The sequence below is a fragment of the Hordeum vulgare genome, chromosome 3H (assembly GCF_904849725.1).
Source record: "Hordeum vulgare subsp. vulgare chromosome 3H, MorexV3_pseudomolecules_assembly, whole genome shotgun sequence".
Lineage (NCBI taxonomy): Eukaryota > Viridiplantae > Streptophyta > Magnoliopsida > Poales > Poaceae > Hordeum > Hordeum vulgare.
The window spans coordinates 399681031-399699859 of record NC_058520.1 but is presented as its reverse complement, the minus strand read 5'-3'; positions in this window follow the sequence as shown (position 1 = coordinate 399699859).

The window sequence follows — 18829 nt, the reverse complement described above, 5'->3', positions numbered from 1 at the left end:
AGCTACCCTAGATACATGGTAGATGAGAAGGCTCGCGAAGTAATAATGATAGTACCACTTACTTGTGGCACTGCCGCTTGAGTCATGTTGGTGTAAAATGCATGAAGAAGCTCCATGCTGATTGATCTTTGTACTCACTCATTTTTGAAATGTTTGAGACATGCAAACCATACCTGTTGGTATAAACGCATGAAGAAACTCAATGCAGATGGATTGTTTGGACTCACTTGATTTTGAATCACTTGATACATGCAAAATCATACCACATGGAAGAAGCAAGTAACTTGTTGGATGCAATACATTTTTTATGTGTGCAGTCCAATGAGTGCTGAGACACGCAGTGGATATTGTTATGTTCTTAGTTCTGTGATGATTTGAGTAGATACATGAGTATTTACTTGATGAGTCACAAATCTGAATTGAAAAGTTCAAAGCTACTTCAGAGTAAAGATCATCATGACAAGAGGATAAACTGTCTATGATATGATCATAGAGATGAATATCTGAGTTGTGAGTTTTGGTACATAGTTAAAACAATGTGGAAATTGTTTTTCAGTTCATGCCACCTAGAACACCATAGTATGATGGTGTGTCCAAACGTCATAGTCGCGCCCTATTTGATATGGTGCATACTATGATGTCTCTCATCGAATTACCACTATCATTTATGGGTTATGCATTACAACCGCATTTCACTTTAAAAAGGGCACCGCGTATTTCCATTGAGATGACACAGTATAGACTATGGTTTGGAGAAACCTAAGTTGTCGTTTCTTAAAAGTTTGGGGTTGTGATGCTTATGTGAAAAGGTTTCAATCTGATAAGCTCGAACCCAAAGCAGATAAATGCATCTTCATAGGATATCCAAAACAGTTGGGTACATCTCCTATCTCAGATTCGGAAGCGAAGTATTTGTTTCTAGAAACAGGTCCTTTCTCGAGGAAATGTTTCTCTCGAAATAATTGAGTGGGAAGGGTGGTGGAACTTGATGAGGTTAGTGAACCATCACTTCAACCAATGTGTAGCAGGGCCCAGGAAGTTGTTCTTGTGGCGCCTACACCAATTGAAGTGGAAACTGATGATGGTGATCATTGAGCTTCGGATCAAGTTACTACAAACCTCGTAGATCGACAAGGTCGCGTGCTACTACAGAATGGTATGGTAACCTTGTCTTGGAGGTCATGTTGTTGAACAACAATGAACCTACGAGCTATGGAGAAGCGATGGTGGGCCCGGATTCCGACAAATGGCTGGAGGCCATGAAATCCGAGAGAGGATCCATGTATGAAAACAAAGTGTAGACTTTGGAAGAACTACTTGATGGTCGTAGGACTGTTAAGTAAAGATGGATCTTTAAAGGGAAGATAGACGATGATGGTGAAAAGTCACCATTAAGAAAAGTTCGACTTATCGCAAATATGTTTCCGACAAGTTCAAATAGTTGACTATGATGAGACTTTCTCACTCGTAGTGATGCTAAAAATCTGTTGGAATTATGTTAGCAATTGCTGCATTGTTTGTGAAATATTGCACATAGGATTCAAAACATTGTTTCCTCGATGGTTTCCTTGAGGAAAGGTTGTATGTGACACAACCAGAAGGTTTTGTCAATCCTAAGGATGCTAACAAGTATGCAAGCTCCAGCGATCCTTCTATGGACTGGTGCAAGCATCTCGGAGTTGTAATATATGCTTGATGAGATGATCAAAGCTTTTGGGTTCATACAAGGTTTATGAGAAACTTGTATTTCCAAAGAAGTGAGTGGGAGCACTATAGAATTTTTGATAAGTATATGTGATTGACATATTGTAGATCGGAAGTAATGTAGAATTTCTGTGAAGCATAAAGGGTTGTTTGAAAGGAGTTTTCCAAAGGAAAACCTGGATAGAGTTACTTGAACGTTGAGCATCAAGATCTATAGAGATAGATCAAAACGCTTAACAGAACTTTCAATGAAATACATGCCTTGACAAGTTTTTGAAGGCGTTCAAATTAGATCAGCAAAGAAGGAGTTCTTGGCTGTGTTGTAAGGTGTGAATTTGAGTAAGACTCAAATCCCAACCACAGCAGAAGAAAGAGAAAGAATGAAGGTCATCCCCTATGCCTTAGTCGTAGGCTCTAAAGTATGCCAAGCTGTGTACCGCACCTAATGTGTGCCTTGCTATGATTCTGTCAAGGGGTACAAAAGGTGATCCAGGATTGAATCACTAAAACAGCGGTCAAAGTTATCCTTAGTAACTACTGGACTAAGGAAATTGTCTCGATTATGGAGGTGATTAAAGAGTTCGTCGTAAAGGGTTACATCGATGCAAGCTTTGACACTAATCCGAATAACTATGAGTAGTAAAATGGTTTCGTATAGTAGAGTAGATATTTGGAGTATTTCCAAATAGCACGTAGTAGCAGCATCTATAAGTTGACATAAACACTACTGAAATCCAGAAATTTGCCGTCCGCCAAAGCGGACGGCAAAGGGGGCAACCACGGACGGCAAAGGCTTTGCCGTCTGCCCCCTCATGGCAAAGTAGGCGGTAAAAAAATCCGGTGAAGAGGCTCTTTGCCGTCTGCCTCTGCAAAGCGGACGGCAAAGAATCTTGGCCATGAGGGGGCAGACGGCAAAATAAATGGGACGGCATATATTGCAATGTCCCCGTTAAGTGTTAATGGCAGGCCTCCTCTCTTTGCCGTCTGCCAAACCCTCTTTGCCATGAGGGGGCTGACGGCAAAGAGGGGAAAGAGAGAGGGGCAGATTCCCCCTTTGCCGTCTGCCTTCCCCCCTTTGCCATGAGGGGGCAGACGGCAAAGAGGGGAGAGAGAGAGGGGTAGATTCCCCCTTTGGCGTCTGCCTTCCCCCCTTTGCCATGAGGGGGCAGACGGCAAAGAGGGGAGAGAGAGAGGGGTAGACGTGATCAAACCGTTGACTAAAACCTCTCTCACGAGCAAGACGTGATCAAACCCCAGAACTGTATGGGTGCTGGATTCGTTAAAATCACATGGTGATGTGAACAAGATTATAGACTCTAGTGCAAGTGGGAGACTGTTGGAAATGTGCCCTAGAGGCAATAATAAATTAGTTATTATTATATTTCTTTGTTCATGATAATCGTTTATTATCCATGCTATAATTGTATTGATTGGAAACCCAAATACATGTGTGGATACATAGACAAAACACTGTCCCTAGTAAGCCTTTAGTTGACTAGAACATTGATCAAAGATGATCAAGGTTTCCTGACCATACACAACTGTTGTCACTTGATAACGGGATCACATCATGAGGAGAATCATGTGATGGACAAGACCCAAATTATAAACGTAGCATGATCGTGTCATTTTGTTGCTATTGTTTTTTGCGTGTCAAGTATTCATTCCTATGACCATGAGATCATATAACTCACTAACACCGGAGGAATACCTTGTGTGTATCAAACGTCACAACGTTACTAGGTGACTATAAAGGTGCTCTACAGGTATCTCCGAAGGTGTCCGTTGAGTTAGCATGGATCAAGACTGGGATTTGTCACTCCGTGTGACGGAGAGGTATCTCGGGGCCCACTCAGTAATACAACATCACACACAAGCCTTGCAAGCAATGTGACTCAAGTGTGAGTCACGGGATCTTGTATTACAGAATGAATAAAGAGACTTGCCGGTAACGAGATTGAAATAGGTATAGGGATACCGACGATCAAATCTTGGGCAAGTAACATACCGAAGGACAAAGGGAATGTTATACGGGATTATAAGAATCCTTGGCACAGAGGTTCAACCGATAAGATCTTCGTAGAATATGTAGGATCCAATATGGGCATCCAGGTCCCGCTATTGGATATTGATCGAGAAGTGTATCGGGTCATGTCTGCATAGTTCTCGAACCCGTAGGGTCTGCATACTTAAGGTTCGATGATGTTTTAGTATAGTTGAGTTACATGTGTTGGTGACCTAAGGTTGTTCGGAGTCCTGGATGAGATCACGGACGTCACGAGGGTCTCCCGAATGGTCCGGAAACGAAGATTGATATATAGGAACTTGGTGTTTGGATTCCGAAAAGTTTTCAAGCATTGTGGGCAGTGTACCGGGAGTGACGAATGGGTTTCGGGGGCCCACTGGGTGGGCCCACCACGGCCCAAGGGGTCCACCTGGGTTTATTGGATGCACAATAAGGTATAATGGGCTGACAAAGTCATCCAAGGAAAGCCCATGAGGAAAAAGTGGAAAATGCAAAAGAGGTGGAAAAATAAGGAAGGAGTCCTAATCCAAGTGGGATTGGAGAAGGACTCCTCCCTTCCCCAAGTCGGCCGACCCAAGGAGGCCTTCTTGGCCGGTGACCTAAGGGCTTGCCCCACCCCTTGGCTCCCCCTATATATACTTGAGGTTTAGGGCTGTTTGAGACACAACATTGCCACGTGTTGCCCTCTCCTCTAGATCGTAGTTCTTCCTCTAGATCGGTTTTCTGCGGAGCTCGGGCGGAGACCTGTAAGAGTAGATCATCACCAGCGCTGGAGCACCGTCAAGCTGCCGGAGAACCATTCTACTTCTCCGTCTCTCTTGCTGGATCAAGAAGGTCGAGATCGTCATCGAGTTGTACGTGTGCTGAACGCGGAGGTGCCGTCCATTCGGCGCTAGATCGGAACGGATCGTGGGACGACGGTGATTTGAATCATGAAGCTATACCACTACATCAACCTCGTTTCTTAACGCTTCCCGCTGAGCAATCTACAAGGGTATGTGGATCAAATCTCCCTCTCGTAGATGAACATCACCATGATAGGTCTTCGTGTGCGTAGGAATTTTTTTTGTTTCCCATGCAACGTTCCCCAACAGTGTCAAGATGAGATATTCCAATCCATCCATTTGAAACTTGATCTCTAGCCTCCCCATGTTGCTTTCCACCCAATCAATCTCTTCTACCCATGCCAAATCTATGAGATACTGATTGAGTGTTCAGAAGACTATCTTTTGAAGCACAACAGCAAGGAGTTCATGGTACTACCACATCTATTACCTTTGGGAGGGTGGTGCCTCCTATATTGGTTAGGTGTCGCTTGAGAGCCTCCTACTTCGTGTTGTGGAGTTGAACCAAGAATTTTGTACAGGCAAGGAAAATGCCAACTTCATGAAGATCTACCCTGAGTGAGGCTAATACTTCGTGGACGTAAGCCATAGTGAAATAGACAAGGCCAGTTCTTCGTGGACCCTTTGTGGGTGGAGCCCTCCGTGGACTCTCGCAGTCGTTGCCTTCCGTGGGTTGAAGTCTCCACTGACATGGACGTACGATAGCACCACCTATCGGAACCATGCCAAAAATCATCGTGTCTATCTTTGCGTTTGATCTTCCTAAACTCTTCTCCTTACTTAAATGTGCAATGTCTTTACTTTTTGCTGACATATATGTTGACTAGCATGTCTAGGGTGCATTAGACTGGTTAGAATTGCTAAAATCTGCTAACTATTAAAATTTGGAGAAGGCTAGTTTTTAATTTATCCAAGTAGTCTATTCACCCCCCTATAGAGACCCCTTCTAGTGATCCCACATTTGGTATCAGAGCATTGTTCTCCATAGCCATGGTTTAATCACCATTGGATGAAGATGAATGTGTCTAGTTTGGGGAATCTTAGTTGTAGAGAGCCTATTCTCATGGAGAGTACTATAGACAATGGAAAGGTGAAATGGTTGATATATTTGATGAATTCCATTTGAGCAAATATATTAAATAAACCTATGTGCCTCTCATTGATCCCTTACGTCCTTCTCATGATAATGAAGTTAATATGCTTGGTAATCTCAAAACTATTAATCTCATCACTAGAGGACTCCAAAGAAATTTTCTTAACAAAATGAAGTATTTTGAGTGTCCTTATTCTTTATGGAAAGATTTGGAGAAAAGATATCCCGACTACTCCTTGAAAAATCTTTTTTTTTCGAAAATCTATCATCTTTCACAAAATGAAGCCCAATAATCCCAACTTTGATAATTCTCTATTTGAGCTTTGTGACCACATGCATTCTAAAGGAGATCTCATTACCATTAGTAACGTCATTGTTGAAGCCATTCACATGCAAAAACATGAACATTGTCGTAGTCCAAATTCTAACGAATCTCTTGATTCTTATGACGAGGAAATTCCATTTGATGATGACAATTTGGAGCATAACTACTACGTTGTAGACAAGGAGCTTGACACCGAATATGAGAAGAACATGAGGAGCCTAAGTCTTATGGCAAACCTTAGAGACTACATGGCCGGAGGAAAGGAGTGGATACTCGACAATGGATGAAGTGATCACATGACCAGAGATAAATACATGTTTCATGAGATCACAACAAACCATGGACCACGAAGGTATGTGAGTTTTGGGGACAACTCCAAGGGTAAGGTACTAGGTCTTGGTAAGGTGGCCATATCTCATGATAGTTCCATTCAAAATGTCATTCTTGTTGAATCCCTTGTCTACAATCTTCTTTTTGTATCTAGGTTAGCGGACTTTGTTTCAATGTGCTATTTATGAAAGTTGATTGCCAAGTGTTTCATCGCGATAATCATAACATGGTCTTTACTGGTTTTCATAGAGGTGATCTATACATTGTCGATTTCACTAAAAAATCTAAACCTCGTACATGTCTTATTGCAAAATCATCGAAAGGTTGGTTATGGCATAGAATGCTAGGACATGTTGGTATGCGTAATCTAGACAATCTTATCAAAGGTGATCATATTCTTGGTGTTAAAGATGCTATCTTTGACAAAGATAGACTTTGTAGTGCCTATCAAGCAAGGAAACAAGTAGGTGGAAGTCATCCCGTGAAGAACATCATGACTATGAGAAGGCCACTTGAGCTACTTCACATGGATTTATTTGGTCCAGTGCTTGCAAGAGAGTCGATGGAAATTATCTTGGTCTAGTTATTGTTGAGGATTTTTCCAGATTTATGTGGGTATTCTTTCTTAATGACAAGTCACGGGTACAAAAGATCTTCAATAACTTAGCTCGGAAAGCTCAAAATAAATTTGAAGTGAAGATTAAGAAAGTTCAGAGCGACAACGGATCGGAGTTCAACAACACAAATGTGGATATTTTCTTGAGGAAGAAGGCATCTCACATGCGTTCTTTGCGACGTACACACCTCAACAAAATGGAGTTGTTGATAGGAATAAATGGACTCTCATAAAGATGGCTAGAACGATGTTTGACGAATACAAGATGCCAAGACACTTTTGGAGAGAAGCCGTGGAAACAGCTTATCATTCCACAAACCGACTCTACCTCCACAGGCTGCTCGGTAAAACGACATACGAGCTACTCACCGATAACAAACCCCAAGTTAGATACTTTCGAGTATTTGACTCTAAGTGATACATTCTTGATAAGCATCGTCGTTCTAAATTTGCTCCTAAATCTCATGAAGGTTTCCTACTTGGTTATGGACCAAACTCTCACACTTACCGTGTCTACAACAACTTCACTCGAAAAGTTGAAGAGACGGTAGATGTGAAGTTTGATGAATCTAATGGTTCGCAAGTCAAACAATTACCAAAAGAAGTAGGAGATAAGGAACCTTCGAAAGCCATCCAAGACTTGTCCATTAGCAAGATTCATCCCATGGAGGTGAAGGAAAGTACTTCATCAACACAAGTGGAAGCTCCTACTTTGCGTCAAGGCGAACCACAAAAAGACATGGAGGCATCCACAAGTGGTACACCACATGATGAAGAGGAGGAAGAAGTACATTGTGATGATCCACCTCAAACTTCTTCACAACAACCTCAAGGAGATGACACCTTCAACGACAACGAAGAATAAGATGATGATGAGGAAGCTCCACCATCCAACAGGAAAAAGGTGTCACGAGTTTGAGCAAGAGTGGACATGGATCATCCGCTGAATCAAATCTTCGGTGACATACGAACCGGGAGAATCACTTGCTCTAAAAATCGTTAGCTCACTTTTGTGATCATTACTCATTCATCTCTACCATTGAGCCTATGAAGGTAGAAGAAGCACTTCAAGACCCGGATAGGGTGAATGCGATGCATGAAGAGCGATACAACTTCGAGACAAATGAAGTTTGGGCACTCGTGGAAAAGCACAAGGACGAGAACAACATCATTGGTACAAAATGATTGTTTCGCAACAAGCAAGATGAAGATAGTTAAGTTGTATGCAACAAGGCGCGTCTCGTAGCTCAAGGTTAAATGAAAGTCGAAGGTATGGACTATGGTGCGACCTATGCCCCCGTTGCAAGACTTGAAGCCATTCGTATTGTTCTCGCTTATGCCAATCACCATGATACTACTCTTCACGAAATGGATATCAGAAGTGCCTTTCTGAACGGTGAAATTGAGGAGGAAGTTTATGTCAAACAACCTCCCATATTTGTGAACCCTAAGAAACCTAATCATGTTTACAAACTTCGTAAAGCTTTATATGGTCTTAAACAAGCCCCTCATGCTTGGTACAAATGCCTAAAAAAATTCTCATCAAGGGTTTTAAGTTCGGTAAAATTGACGCAACCTTATTCATTAAAAGAGTTAATGAAGAACTATTTGTGTGCAAAATATATGTGGATTATATTATCTTTGGTTCTACTAACCCACATTTTAGTGAGAAGTTTGGAAGGTTGGTGTCCGAGAAGTATGAGATGTCTATGATGTGTGAGCTGAAATACTTCCTTGGCTTGCAAATCAAACAAACGAGAGAAGGTACGTTTATCTCTAAAACCAAGTACACCGAGGACTTAATCAAGAAGTTCAGCATGCAAGAGTGCAAAGGTATGAAAACTCACATGCCTGCTAGTGGGCATGTTGATCTTACCAAGGAGGACCAACCAGTTCATTAAAAAGTTTACCGATCAATGATCGGTTCATTGCTATATCTATGTGCCTCCCGTCCCGATATCATGTTGAGTGTTTGGATGTGTGCCTCGTATCAAGTAGCACCTAAGGAGTGTCATCTAAAGGTTGCGAAAATAATTGTGAGATACTTGATACATACACCAAACTTTGGCATATGGTATCCAAAGGGATCTGCTTTCAATCTTGTTGGCTAATCCTACTTGGACTATGCGGGAGACAAGGTTGATTGAAAATCCACCTTGGGTACATGTAAATATCTTGGGAGATCTGTTGTGTCTTGGTCATCCAAGATACAAAACTCGGTATCTTTATCTGCCGCCGAATCAGAATACATTGTCGTTGGATCATGTTGTGCACACTTACTATGGATGATACAAACTCTTAAGGATTATGGCATTCATGTGATACATGTTCAATTGTTGTGTGACAATGAAAGTACTACTAATATTGCCCACAATCGAGTCCAACATTCTCGAACTAAACATATTCAAGTGCGACATCATTTTAGTTATGATCACGTAGGTAAAGGAGATATTAATCTCAAGCATGTTCATACCGACAAACAATTGGTTGGTATCTTTACCAAACCACTTGATGAGGCAGTTTTTTATCATTTCAGAAGTGATTTGAACATCATTGATTCTTCAAACTTGATCTAGACTCACTGGAATGCATGCAAGGGCATGAGCTACTTGCTTAGTTCATGATGCTATTGATATGACACTATCTTATATCTTGAAAAACTATGCTCCCTTGTATTGCCTCTAACCTCTTGTAGGTACTTGGAAGAACTACACTCCGAAAGATTGCCATCAAGTCACACGAAAAGCAATCTTTTCATGGCCAAGTATCAACAACCCCTTTCTTCAGAGATGACGGAAGAAGGCACCAAAATCGTATCCTTGACAATCATTTGATGAATAAATTCACCCTTGTCATTTGGATATATTATGTTATTCCTTGCATGACTAACCAATGTAGGTGAAAAGTGAAGCAAAACAACAAGTATAGCTCCCAACTCAAGATGATGTTCATCAAAATTGAGCATCCACAACAAGTTCACCTACACACCACGTCATCAACATCATTCGAAGGTATGTACTCATATCCTTGATAAAGCTTTACACTGAGTCATGAGGTAAAGCAACTCAAGTGATATGAAGACATTAAAATGCTTAATCAAAAATAGGTAACCCCATTTTATGCTTAACTATGAGTATGACCTATGATCAAGCATTCTTTCTAGACTCCTCAAGTCAATACTCTAATGTAGGTGACCTAGTCACCGCCAACATGCAGATGAAGATTCTTGTATGGTTCATGTTTTTGTTGCTTGCCTTCTTGCAACCATTGAATTTTCATCTATATGGATGTAATTATTAAAAAACTGGATATTTTCTATCTATTTGAGTTGATTAGTTGAATTTTTAATTGCAACTCAGTCTCTCCAATCTGGGAAACTGGGTCCAACCGATATCTCCGAGAGGCCAATATTCATTCTTGGTTCTACTGAATCACGTTGCCTTGGAGACTCCGACTTTTGGTGCTACCTGTGTTCTTAGATATTATTTCCATATTTTCCAAAGGGGGATTCCTTCATCAAATATCTCAAGATTACAAAGGGGGAGAAACTTCTTAGTGATCCCACAAAGGCAGAGAAATTTCTAGGAACCCTTATCCATATAACACGGGGAGAACTCTCAATGAATCCTTACCCTCTGACCTTTTTGGAAATTAATGCCAAAGGGGGAGATATATCAAAGCTTGTAAATGCTTATACCAAAGGGAAGGTCTACCAAAGGGGAGATATGCCAAAGGGGGAAATATGTCAAACCTTACACATTCAGAGGTAGAGATACCATTAAGGGGAGAAATATATAAAGTCTTATTTGAGTTTTATTGCCTACTTTGGATTTTCCTTATCTCACTCTACCTACTCCCCATATCTACATGCTATGATTCAGGGGGATAGTATATCCTACATATTTATGCTTAGGGGAGAAAGTTCTAAATGCTCTTGGAGACATATCTATCATGATATCCTATTTTCAATATGTCTTCCATGTATTGGTACTATTGAAGCTCTTTGCGTCTTCACAATAGGATACTCTTATGTTATCTAACTTTTGTTTTCTCAAGTGTGTTCCCACTGCTAAGATGCTCATGAACCTCAAGGTAAGTATATGCATCATATCCTCGTTGAGGATGATCTCTTTTTTCTTGCACATATTGTTTGCAAGAGGGAGTCTTGAACATGGAAACCTTTCAATCACATTTGTTTGATGCATATAGCCAATATTCACATGAATTGTCTTCTCCCTTCTACCATGTGTGTGACCACGCAGTCCAAAGCAAACATCCTTTTAAAAAGGGATTGCACACATTTAGGGGGGGGGGCTTGTATGAGTCATGTATCCTTCAAAGCTATCACATTCTAATGCATATATCTATTTTAAGCTTTGATTGTATGTTGTCATCAATTACCAAAAAGGGTGAGATTGAAAGCACATATGTTCCCTTGGTGGTTTTGATAATTCATGACAACATACATTGTCTCTTGGACTAACACTTTTACCTAGTATATTTCAAGTATAATCTATAGAGAGCACTGATTAAGGATTGTGTGGAGAAGCCCCAAGGAAAGGAATATAATTGTCCAAGCTTCAATATACAAGACTCTACATTTTGTATTTGTGAGAAAACACATTTGAGTCCGTTGGGAAATCAAAACTATTAAAAGGGGATGAGGTATCTATGTTGAATTGGTTGCTCAAGTGCTTAGAGATAGCCACAAAAAATACTCAACTATTCTCCTACAGTATTCTTTATACAAAGCCTAAAAATCAAATTAGGTGCCACCAATATTTTCCGCTCAACCCTACCAATTTTTCCAAAGACAAAACCTTTGCCAAACCCTAGAATCTCGGCACCACCAAAATTCCATTCGGTGCCATCGATACGAGTGCCAACTTTCTAGTATGTCGGTTTAAAGAATCGGAATTTACAAGTTTTGGAATCGTTCTCACCGAGATTTGGAAACTGGCTAGGACACCCATATCGGTACCACCGAGGTTCCTATATCGGTCTCACCGAGAATTTGAAAGTTGCCACATTTTGTCCAAATCGGTGCCACCGAGATTCACTTCGGTTTCACTGAGTTGGCCAATAATGTTGTAACGGTTGGATTTTTGGAAAGGCCTATATATACCCATCCACCATATGTCACTCATAGGGGAAGCACTGAGAACACACATACACTTGCCATATCCATATTTCTGAGAGAGAGCCACCTACTCATGTCTTGAGATCAAGATATTCCAATCCATCCATTTGGAACTTGATCTCTAGCCTCCCTAAGTTGCTTTCCACCCAATCAATCTCTTATACCCATGAAAAATATAAGAGAGAGTGACTGACTGTTGAGGAGACTATCTTTTGAAGCACAAGAGCAAGGAGTTCATCGTACTACCACATCTATTACCTTTTGGAGGGCGTTTCCTCCTAGATTGGTTAGGTGTCGCTTGGGAGCCGCCTACTTCGGGTTGTGTAGTTGAACGAAGAAGTTTGTACATGCAAGGAGATCGCCTACTTCATGCAGATCTACCCGAGTGAGGCTAGTCCTTCGTGGACATAAGCCATGGTGGAATAGACAAGGCCGCTTGTTCGTGGACCCCTTGTGTGTGGAGCCCTCCATGGACTATCCCAACCATTACCCTCCGTGGGTTGAAGTCTCCACTAACGTGCATGTACGATAGCACCACCTATTGGAACCACGCCAAAAATCACCATGTCAATCTTTGCGTTTCATCTTCCTAAACTCTACTCCTTACTTACATGTGCAATTCTTTACTTTCCATTGCCATATATGTTGACTAGCATGTGTAGGGTGCACTAGACTTTATAGAATTGCTAAAGTCTACCTACCATGAAAATTGGGAAAAGGTTAGTTTTAAATTTATGCAAGTAGTCTATTCAACCCACCACTAGACACCCCTTCTAGTGATCCCACGGGCATGCATCTAGAGTATTAAGTAAAACAGAGTAATGCTTGGAGAACGATGACATGGTATAGATAAAGTAAACTCAACCAATACGAATAAACCCCATCGTTTTATCCTTAGTGGTAGCAACACAAAGATGCAACTTGTCCCCTTCTGTCACTGGGATATAGAGACTCGCTGGGTTGAACCTACTACAACGCATCCCTCTCACTGAAGAAATACCAAACTACTTGGCCAAAGAAATTCAATAGATTAGAGAGAATTACAAAGCTATGATGATCATGCAAATGAGAATCATAAAATTCAGAGAAGACTCAAATACTTTTCATGAATAATACGAACATAAACCCATAATTCATCGGATCCCAACAAACACGTCATACAAAATAATTACATCAGATAGATCACAACGAAGATGTGATGATCATTATAGTGAAGATTAAGATCTAGATACTAACTATAGACTTGGAGGTCTATGGTGAACTACTCACACATCATCATGAGGGCACCAAGGTTGATGAAGAGGCCCTCCGTGATCGATCCCCCTACGACAGGGTCACAGAACGGAGCTCCGGATGGGGTCGCTGTGGAACAAAGACTTGCGGCGGCATAAATATTGTTTTGAGATTATATTTATGGTTTCTGGAATTTTTTTTTGAATTTATAGGCTAGAGAATGGAGCAAGAGGGGTATCTAGGGAGGGACAAGGCACCAGGGCTCGACCACCCCTACCCCCTCCATGTTGCCTTGTGCCTCCCTCCTGTGTCTCTAGGACTCCTCCCGAGGTTTCCATGTCTTGTTTTGGTCCAGAAAAATCGTAAAAATGTTTCGTGGCAACTGGACATCGTTTGTTACTGAAAATCTGAAAAAACAAAAAACAGGCAAAAAAGAACAACTAGCATTGCGCACTAGGTTAATTGGTTAGTGCTAAAAAATATTATAAATTGGTGAATTATGACCCAAATATTATCCTAGGATGATAATATAACAGCATGGAACAATAAAAATTTATAGATACGTTGGAGACATATCATTACCCTCCATGGGTTGAAGTTTCCATGAACGTGGACGTACGTTAGCACCACCTATCGGAACCACGCCAAAAATCTTTGTGTCATCTTTGCGTTTGATCTTCCTTTCCCTACCCTCTACTTACATGTGTGTGTGTTTACTTTCCGGTGATATACTTTTAGACTTGCATGTGTAGGGCGTGCATGACTTGCTACAATTTCTAAAACTTGCCCACAACTAAAATTGGGAAAATGCTAAGTTTTGATTTGGTCAAGTAGTATAATCACCCCCTCTAGACATACTTCGGATCCTACAAGTGGTATCAGAGCATTGGTGTAACAGCCCGAGACCGATGCTCCAGAAGATTCCCCTCTTATTCCAATGCCGTCGTGCGATTGGATTGTTTGTCGCATTCATCTTTGCATCATCCGCAATGCATCGGCACTGTGTTGCCGCCAGTTTTCAAAACTTGCATCCGTTACTTGTTGCCGGTTCTCTCCATTCTTATCGTAGACCGTTTGGAGACAAACCACACACGCACGCGCCCGCGGCATCACTTAAATATTGTTTTAAAGGTGTCCAAAAAAATATTATCAAATTGGGTTGAAAATTTGCATGCGGTCTTATTATAGTGTAGGTAGGACGCATGCCAGATTTCGTCGCAATCGGGGTCCGTCTAATACCGGAAACGGTCGACCGTAGCGGCACCGTCATCGGTTTATTGTCGGACAATTTTTCCATGTTTAAAATCTTCTTCCCGGGCTGCAACCTCCCTCTATTCCCCACAAAGACCATCTACACAGCCCAACACCACTCACCTAGCCTACCCCTCCATTTCGGACTAACCGATCAAGATCCGACGGTCCAAAAACGGATTAAATTCGCTAACCCTAGGCCCCTAATTCAGTCCCTCCCTATAAAAGGAAGGGAAAGCCCTCCAAATCCGGCTTCCCCTCGTTTTCCGCGCCCCACCAACCCCAGCCGCCTCAACAACCAGCCTCTCCTCCCACCTCCAGTGCCACGCGGGCCCGCCAGTGTCGGGACCCCGATCCTAAGCCATAGGAATCTAGCCTGTAACACATCGCATCCCTTTGTGGTCTCACGCACGGTTAACTCCACGGCTGCAGCCTTACCTTAGCCGGGACCGTTTGCGTCTTTTGACTCACGTATGCGATAGTGTTGCTAGCATTCCAATGTCAAAGAACCCGGATCGACATGTCTAGTCATAAACCAAAGTGGCAGTTCCGCACAAGGACAGGCATACATGACCCAACAAAGCAGGTGTCGGTCATCAACGAACGTAGACGAGTCGTAGCAAGCTACAAGGACTCCATTACGTCGCGTGACATTTCCCCAAAGGGGACAGACACAACAGCTAAGAAGGACACATGCCGGTCAACCAATGTGTCCGGAGCAGTAGCGAACTACCAAGGCTCGTTGGATCACAAAGGGGCATTTCCTTGTAAGGAGTGCTACTAAAGTTCACGACTAGGTATTCGAACCCCATACATATCAAGTAAGACACATGTACGCATGGCATACCGATATGTATAGATACATCGATGGCATCACAACATAACCATAAACATACAAGCTTTATTTAAGAGGCTCGGAAGAGCCACACACATATTATTACACATTAAGGGTCTCACGACCCATAATAGCAGTCATACAATACAAGCCAGCGGAAGAGTTATAAACTGTTTATGTACAGACAGAGCAACTAGAAGGCACATGGCCTGACTATACTACAGAGCCGACGTAGGGCCAGATCGTAGCTGGGACACCAGCTACTCGTCGTCGTCGATGTCTACGAAGAAACCTCCATTAGGGTCATTAGCAACCTCTGCCACATTTATTAAGCAGACATGAGTACGAAGGTACTCAGGAAGACTTTAGGATGACTAAATACTCATGCAGGGTATCAAGAAGGTATGGTGGGGTTTCATGCGGAAAGCCAGCATTTGACTCGTGGCTAGACAACTTGCTTTTTGAAATTAGTTTTGACAACTTGATTTCTCGCACACGAGTCCACTAACACCACAACAATACACTATCGTGGAATCATTCCGTCTCCATACGGAAATGCCGTCCACGACACTCACGCTTATCTTGACAATTTTATGAGTAGCCATTGAAGTTATCTATGAACAACATATGTCTCCAAGTAGTCCATATCCGCGGACGCGGCTATTCGAATAGATCATAACCCTGCAGGGGTGTACTTCGTCACACACGCTCCCGCCACTTATCGCCATGTGCACGTCATGCACCTCGGCAACCTTCAAGCGGAAGCCCAGCGAGGGAGTCGGCCACGACCGTTAACCACACTAGTACCTAGTCCAGGTTTATCGCCTATCTGAGAGTAACCCGTACGGAAGTCCGGCCGAGGTTTCCGCCACGGCCTCAAACGATGTGTGCAGGGTTCCCAAGCCCACCATCCGGGTGCCACTTGGTACACCGTGCCACTGCCTACCGCATCACGGTCCACCTCTCAGGTCAGCAACATGCACGGCCTCCAGCATTACTATAAACACCAGAAACTACTTGCAACTCCTGGACCGAGTACTACGCGATTAATAGGCCGAGCGGGGTCATATTTCAGGGCCCAGCATGTGGTAGTATCTAGTCTTGGATTACATACACGGAACTCAGTTCCTAAGGACGGTTCCAATGAAACAACCCGCCATGTACTCCTACACAGCCTTTCACCGGTACCTTTACCAAATCAAGTTCAGCACACGACCTTTGCTCACCGAACACATTCCACATTTCTGCTCATCTCCCAGATGGCAGACCATACACAACTCTAAGCATAGCATGCATAGCAGGATAAGGCACATTATAGCTCAAGCAACTACCACGTATGCTAGGTTGCAAGGTTCGGCTATTTACTGTGACAAGGTTAAGTCATGCAAAGGAAGTGGGTCCAACTATCGTGGCAAAAGCAGTTGAAGCATTTGATCCTAATGCAATAAATAGGTGCAGGAGCAAGAACATAGGTGTTATCGGGATGATCAAAAGGGTTGCTTGCCTTGTTGCTCAGAGGAGGAACGATATCCGTCGGACGGATATTTGGTGGAATCCGGGGGTGCGGAGCCTACCGAAATGAACGGCATCAATCAATAACAATCATATGCAATCAAAATGATGCATGAGCAAGGCATTAGAATGCAAGTGATAAGTTATTATAATCAAGATATTTTAGGTTTAGAGTTTATTTGAATCACACTCGAATAGAAATTCAAACGGGTATTCTTGGATACCGGTTTAATTGATTCGACCTGATGCTCAGATCAACCTAATGTTAACATGCATGAAATGTCATGTTATGTTACTGATTTATCTCTAGGGCAGTGTGTGATCATTGTATTTATAATGAAATTTGGATATTTTTGCAAATTCCATTTATAAAGTGATTAAAAGAATTGAATTATTCCTTATTTCACAATTTAGGGTTCTGTAACTTTTTCAAACATAGTTGAAAATAGCATAATCAGAATCCTTGAATTTTTCTGATACTTTTTCATATATAAATTATTTTCATTGGAGTTACAGATTAATTTCTATGATTTTTGCAATTTTTAGCAATTTCCTGAATTATTTTTATACTGGAAATTCCATTTATTGCATCAGGCTGACGTCAGCAGGTCAGCCGACCTGTTCAGGTCAAACCTGACAGGGGGGCCCCACTGGTCAGCCTCTCTGGGGCTAATCCTGCGCTGACCAGCCCCTAATTGGGGTTTGACCAGGCGTGGTGCCCTCTGTCAATGACTGAGGGGAGGGCGATTACGCCCTAATGGTCGGCCACGTCGACGGCCACCGGAGGGTGGTCGCCGGCGACCAAACCCGCGGCGGAGGGCTCGCTGGAGGCGACCTAGACGGCGCTGCACAGCACGAAAACGCACGCGGTTGGCAGCTACAGCAAGCTCGCGAAGTGGCCGATCTGGCAGGACCAACTGGGGAGGCTAGGGTCGCCGGAAGAGGCGTCGGCGATGAGCCGGAGCGGCGGCCGAAGCTCGGGCGTCGTCGGGGGCTTTGAATCAGAGGGATCCATGCTTAGATCTTAGCTGCTACGGCATCTACGCGTCGTCCTGGAGCTTCTGGTGCTCTCGGGAGGACGAGCTGGACATCGGAGGGCTACCGGCGACGAGAGGCAGCGGCGGTGCTCGTCGGGCTCCGGTGAAACTAGGGCTAGAGGAGGGGACAGACGGGGAAAACTTAGGGAAAACCACCGCATGCTCACAGGGAGTGCAGAGAAGAGCTCAGACGGCTTGGGGAAGGCCTGGGGGCGACGAATCGACGGGAGAGGTCCGACGGCCGGAGGAAGAAGACGACGGCGTTGCGGGCGTTGCAGGGCGCGAGGAAGCTTCGGCTTCTGCAGGAATGACCAGGGCGACGAGGCGGAGCTAATGGCATGCTCGCGGAGGGGATCCTATGGCCAGGGGCACGGCCAGCTCGAGCTCGAGCTCGGCTCTAATGGCGGCAGCAGGGAGAAGGAGGGGATCCGGGAGGAGGGGATGAACCATGGCGGGGAATGGATAGGGGAAGCTCTGGGGAGCTTATCCCCGTCGTCGCCAGCGCGAACCGGCGGCCACGCAGGCACGCAGGTGCGTGGCCGCGCCGGAGGAGGCGGCGGCCACCTCCTGCTGCCTACTGGCGCGGGGAAGGGGACGAGCGGCGAGATGGGCCGGGCCTGGCTTGGGCGACACGTAAGACTTTTTTCCATTTTCTCTTTTTTTCTTTTTCTGTTTTGCTATTTATTGCTTTGCTAATTATTTCAGCTCCAAAACAAAAACTAAAAACTATTTTAGACCTCCTGAAATATTTATTATAATATCCCCACTCATTTCCAAGACTTTCAACATTTTTGGAAAATTATAGTTTCTGATTTCAATTTTTAAATTTGAAACCAGTGGCTTTTGCATTTATTTAAAATGCTTAAAGTGTCAAGAAAATAG